General features: G+C 35.1%; 1 protein-coding gene across 1 annotated transcript in view; it reads left to right on the forward strand.

The window, feature by feature from the left end:
• Positions 1 to 22, forward strand: part of LOC106065801 (uncharacterized) — a 9,001-nt gene extending 8,979 nt beyond the window's left edge. The window contains exon 4 of the mRNA XM_056017716.1: positions 1 to 22. This exon is cut by the window's left edge and continues 300 nt beyond it. The gene's annotated coding sequence lies outside the window, so the exon portion shown is untranslated.
• The last annotated feature ends 5,642 nt before the right edge of the window (positions 23 to 5,664 follow it).

The following is a 5,664-nucleotide window of genomic DNA, read 5'->3' on the forward strand; positions in this document are numbered from 1 at the left end:
TGAACACTGTATGCCTGTTGAACTTTGACCTTATCTTCCTTTTGTTAGTCTTCTTTGATTTCAAACTAGAAGCATAAAATGTTTTTGTCATTACTAGCTACTTAAGCCCTCTCTCATCTCTCTGTCATCTCTCTCTCTCTCTCTTTCTCTCTCTCTCTCTATCTATCTATCTCGTTCCCTTCCTCTCTCTTGCATACTTCATATTTCTCCCTCTCTCACTCTCAATCTTTCTTTCTGTCTCTTCAAGTCTCTTGTAAAGTCGATAGAAGCTTTGTAAAAACACAAACTAATCAACAAGTCAGAAAGACACAAAGTTAAAGGCACATTCCTTATTCCGCATGCTGGGACAAATCTTTCTTAGACTAATATGAGAATGGAATACAGGTTCCTGAATCAGACAGGAAAAAGGAGTTTTAATTTTTTAGCGGACCCCGAAAGGGGAAAAGACGCTATTAGTTTTGTGTGAAATGTCTGTCCGTCTGTCCATCTGTTCGTCTGTCCGTCCATCCCGTTTAGATCTCGTAAACTAGAAAAGATAGTGAACATCCGACATCACAATATTTTAGACCATTCAAAGTTCTGATGCAACGGCTACTTTTTTTTTCTGAAAGCGAAAAATCGAATTTTTTAAATCACTAATACAAGCAGTTTTTTTTAAAGAGAAAAAGCTAATTATTATGCATTATAAGTTAGACCTAATTTAAAACGAATAGTAATCTTTTAAACAGCATTTGTAACATTTTTTATGGAAGGTGTGGCCTGCATGGAAACTTTAGACAATTACGTCATTTATAAATAAGTCATCGGTTAGGCCAGGCAGCTGAGCGGCAAAGCGCCTGGCTTCCGAACCAGGGTCCCATGTTCTAATCCTGGTGAAGACTGGGATTTTCAACTTCGGAATCCCTGGGCGCCTGAGTCCACCCTGCTCTAATGGGTACCTGACATTAGTTGGGGAAAAGCAAAGGCGGTTGGTCGTTGTGCTGGCTACATGACACCCTCGTTAACCGTAGGCCACAAAAACAGATGAACCTTACATCATCCGCCCTATAGACCACAAGGCTCACATCTAACCTTGCTTTCACTTACACCTATCCTTTGATCCGCTGGACCGTTGGGACACTACACAAGATTTGCCAACCTTCCTTCTCCATTCTTATCTCTCATTTGTCTTTGATATAATTTCATTCGGATGTTCTTTCTGAAAATATTGAAGCCTGCCTGGGTGGACCACTTTTGGGGCCGATTTAGAGTTTGTGTTTCCACACAAACTGTCTTTGTAACCTTGTTTTTTTCTGTTTTAGTCCTAATGGAAAGGAGACGAGCACTTCGTTCAGATCTGATGTAACAGTGGTTTAATGGGTGCAGGTTGTCTTTAAGAATCTTGAGTGTTTTGGAAAGTCATCCTTCATGGAAAAGCACTTCAAGAAATGGTAGCTGTGTTCGAGTGATATATGATGCTTTTTTTAAAAAAAAAATAAGTCTATGTGTTTATGCCAGTGAAGTATTACCATATTAGCAGGTGGTGGCAAAGTTCATTAGACTGCTGATGGTTGCTGTATAGAAGAGTTTTATCATTGATTCTGCAGTGTTATAGATTGATCATAAAATGTACATACAAAAAATGTAGATACAAAAAATGTACGTACAAAAATGTACATACAAAAAATGCATACATAAAATGTACATACACAAAATGTACGTACATATTTTTAACATTATAGCGTGTCAACACTTTTTTAGTTTGTACACCAGATACACCGAGAAGCTGTCTATTTATAGTTTTTTTAAAGTATGAAATCTAATAATGCTCGATCTACAGTTAGCTTAGAATAATAAGAAATGCAGAGAAAGTTTAAACTATGAACGTTGAAGAAAGGGAAGCAACTAGGTAAATTAAATGTGAAATCAAAGTTATCTATCTTACACCGAAAGGTGAGACCTAGGACAGGGGTCGGCAAACTTTTGAGTAGGAAGAGCCAAAAATTACAATTTACAAAATTTCAAAGTTTTTAAAGAGCCACAACTATAAATAATACTCGCATAAATAAAGTTCTTTGGATATAAAAAACGACTCTATTTATTCATAAGAAAAAATATCTATTTATTTATATGTGACTGGTGTTTTTAACAACAAATTAGATAATTCAACATGAGACAATTGTCACGTGTTTATTATGTGTATTTAACTGGCAGATCTTGATGCTATAAGCCTGTGACATATGTAGGTTCGGAGGTGTCTTGATTATAGTTCAAAGGCTTTAATAATCAATGAAGTAACAAAGTGCTGATATGTTTTCTTGAGTTTTAATTATTTAAAACTTTTATGTCGCAAGACGTGTCTATATCATTCAGAAAGTTTAGTTCTTCCTCCTGTAAATATGTTACATTTGAAGACATGGGCAGGGAGTGCGGTGAAAAGCGAGTACAAGTTACCGAGAGATAGAATCGATGCCTAATTTTAGTTAATCGATTAAATTTTTTATCGATAAAATAAATAATATTTGAGTAAGGAACTAAAGAGCCGCAGCTTAACATCCAAAAGAGCCGCATGTGGCTCGCGAGTCACAGGTTGCCGACCCCTGAATTAGGATCGATACTGACGAGGTTCTATTGCAGGGGAAACAACTAAGTATATTATTTTAAACTTTTGATATCTTAGTTATCTTTCTTATATTAAAGTATCTGAATGTGTGTAGTATAATGACAAAACTAGAACTCAAGAGCAAAGTAAGACTCACATGTAACCAAATCAACTCAAAATACAAGTATGTTTAATATAAGATTTGTTGGGTTTTTTTAAAAGTATTTTTAAGTTTTTCTTAGATGTTATCCATCCAGCTTTTCTTTGGACGACCATTTCTAAGTGCTCCCTCCACTTGAAAGACTTTTATTATCTTATCTTATCTTATATAATACAGACGTTACTTCAAAAAAGAAGATAATTACGTCTTATCTTATCTTATATAATACAGACGTTACTTCAAAAAAGAAGATAATTACGTCTTATCTTATCTTATATAATACAGACGTTACTTCAAAAAAGAAGATAATTACGTCTTATCTTATCTTATATAATACAGACGTTACTTCAAAAAAAGAAGATAATTACGTCTTGTCTTATCTTATATAATACAGACGTTACTTCAAAAAAGAAGATAATTACGTCTTATCTTATCTTATATAATACAGACGTTACTTCAAAAAAAGAAGATGATTACGTCCTACGCGTCATGCATTTAGTCATGCATATTAACCAATGACTTAAACTCTGCCAAGTCACTGGTTTTCCTGGCTAGCTCAGGCAACCCATTCCATGCTCTAATAGCACTAGGGAAGAAGGAGCATTTGTACAAATTTGTCCTAGCATATGGGACGAGGAATGTGCCTTTATCTTTGTGTCTTTCAGAGTATTTTATTAAATTTTTGTAGGCTTTCTAAATTTAGTGTCTTACAATATGACCGAGCCAGCTCAGCTTTCGTCTCTTCAAAGTATAACAAATATATATATATATAGCTTCAATTCAATATAAATGTAGACCTATATTTAAAACAAGGACATTTTTTAAAATAAATACTTAAAAAAAAACAATTAAGCAAAGTTCTATCATTTATTTTGGATCTCTCAGAAAGACACAATAAAGGCACATTCCTTGTTCCATATGTTCCAATATCCCTACACGGATGCTCCTTCTTCCCTAGTGCATCCCTAGTGCTACCAGAGTCAGGAAAACCAGAGACTTGGCAGAATTGAAGTCTTTGATAACATGCATGTCTAGATGCATAACGCGTAGGACGTAATCATCTTCTTTTTTTTTAAAGAAGAAAAGGCGGTAATCAGTCTGCTAGTGGAGAGCCTATAAACATGGAAGATTGTATGGTCATCTATTGTTTCTATAGTCTAGCCCAATTTTTCATGTGTCCACTAAGACTCAGACGACGACCTATAAAATCGACTAACTCTGCTTGTACCACCACGTCAGTTGATTACCATTTCTTTCCCTTGTTTGAGATACCAACCAAAATAATACATTTCCAATATTAACTAATTGGTTAGTTTTTAAAACTGATTCTTGTAATGTCAGGGAAAAGAAATAATTGTGCAAAATTTCGGCTTAATCCGAGATTGGGTGTGGGAGAAATAACGTCTACAAACTTTTTAGCAGACAGACAGACAAACAGACAGATTGGGTTGATAAAAGCTTTGTAGTAAACTTCTTGTCACATGTTTATCAACTCAGTCTGTCTGTTTGTCTGTACACGTCATTTCTTCTTTGCGAAATTATTCATTGTCAAAGACAATGCATGAATCAATCAATAACTAATCAATTAGTTAATTAATTATTTTTCTTTTGTTTGTAAAATGTTTTACATGTTTCGGATGTTTCTTCAGAGTTGACGATAATGTATTTAGTAGTCCAAACGTCTCGCAGGACTACGATGGATGGCAGAGATTAGAGTATGAACCCGGGACCGAACGACAGTATACCGCACCACCAGGCAGCGATCCTTTGTTTAGAAACAGGTAGATATATCTGGCAGTATTGAGAGATATGGCAGTCAAAAGAAATTGTGAGATTCTTTCCCTTATCGAGGCTTCCTTTGTTTGTTTGTTTGTTTTTAAGCATGTTTATATTTTCATTGCTCTTAATGACAGACCACGTGATTTTGTTATTCCGCCAACACAACCAAACCATCCGCCCACTTTTACTCATGTTTACATCAGAAGCACACATACTTGTTCCATAACACTCATACCTCGTAGGAAAGTCCCATCGAGGTAAGCATTATAATATTCATTCTTTCTGTTTCAAATGACCGTAATATACTGTATACATTTTTATTAGAGCTATCGTCTTATTCCTCTAAGTTACAAAACTTAAAGTATGGCGGCTCTTTTCTTTCTATCAGCCTCGCCGTTCCTCGCTAACTAATGATTATTTAAAACATAGGCCCAAACTCGTAGCGATCTATCTTATATCATAGCATTCAGATGTCAAACGTTTAAGGACCAGTAATATTGAGGGAGCGGGAATAAAACGCCACGATTTGAATGGAGGGCGCCCCCTGGTGCTCTCCACTTGATTAGGCAGTGCCGTAAAAAAGAGGAGTGACTACGTGCCACTTCCGGGGCATCGAACACGCAATATGGTTTCTTTTTTTTTAGGGAACCACTCAGAAAATATCTGCTCTTGAGTCCGAACATGAGTATTTTTTATAAGCAATAATATTTTCATTCCATTCCAATGCTGTTTTTATTTTTAAATCTCATAGATTTCGTTAACTGAAAAAATATTCAGATTACTTTAACCAAAAAAAACGACATGAAATATAAAGCTTTAAAAACTGAAGCCAAAAATAACAATAAGAACTATATAGGTGATTAAAACAAAAATTGTTCAATAATCTTACATTCAGAGTTATAGCTCTTGCGTTCTAAGCCTAGGACAGGGTTTCACAAAGTGGGGTGCGCGTTCCCCAGGGGTACGGAAAGAGTTTGAAGGAGGTACTCTTTGCACAGGGTTAACTATGCTGATTTTTTTTTTTAAGATACCCGTATAGTTTACAAATTAAGAATAAAATATTATAAGCTTTAAATCCTTTTTATTATTTAAGTTTTTTTACTAATTCAAATACGGGGCAATTTAAAGACAAATTTCTACAAAG

Source organism: Biomphalaria glabrata, chromosome 18 (genome assembly GCF_947242115.1).
Source record: "Biomphalaria glabrata chromosome 18, xgBioGlab47.1, whole genome shotgun sequence".
Classification (NCBI taxonomy): domain Eukaryota; kingdom Metazoa; phylum Mollusca; class Gastropoda; family Planorbidae; genus Biomphalaria; species Biomphalaria glabrata.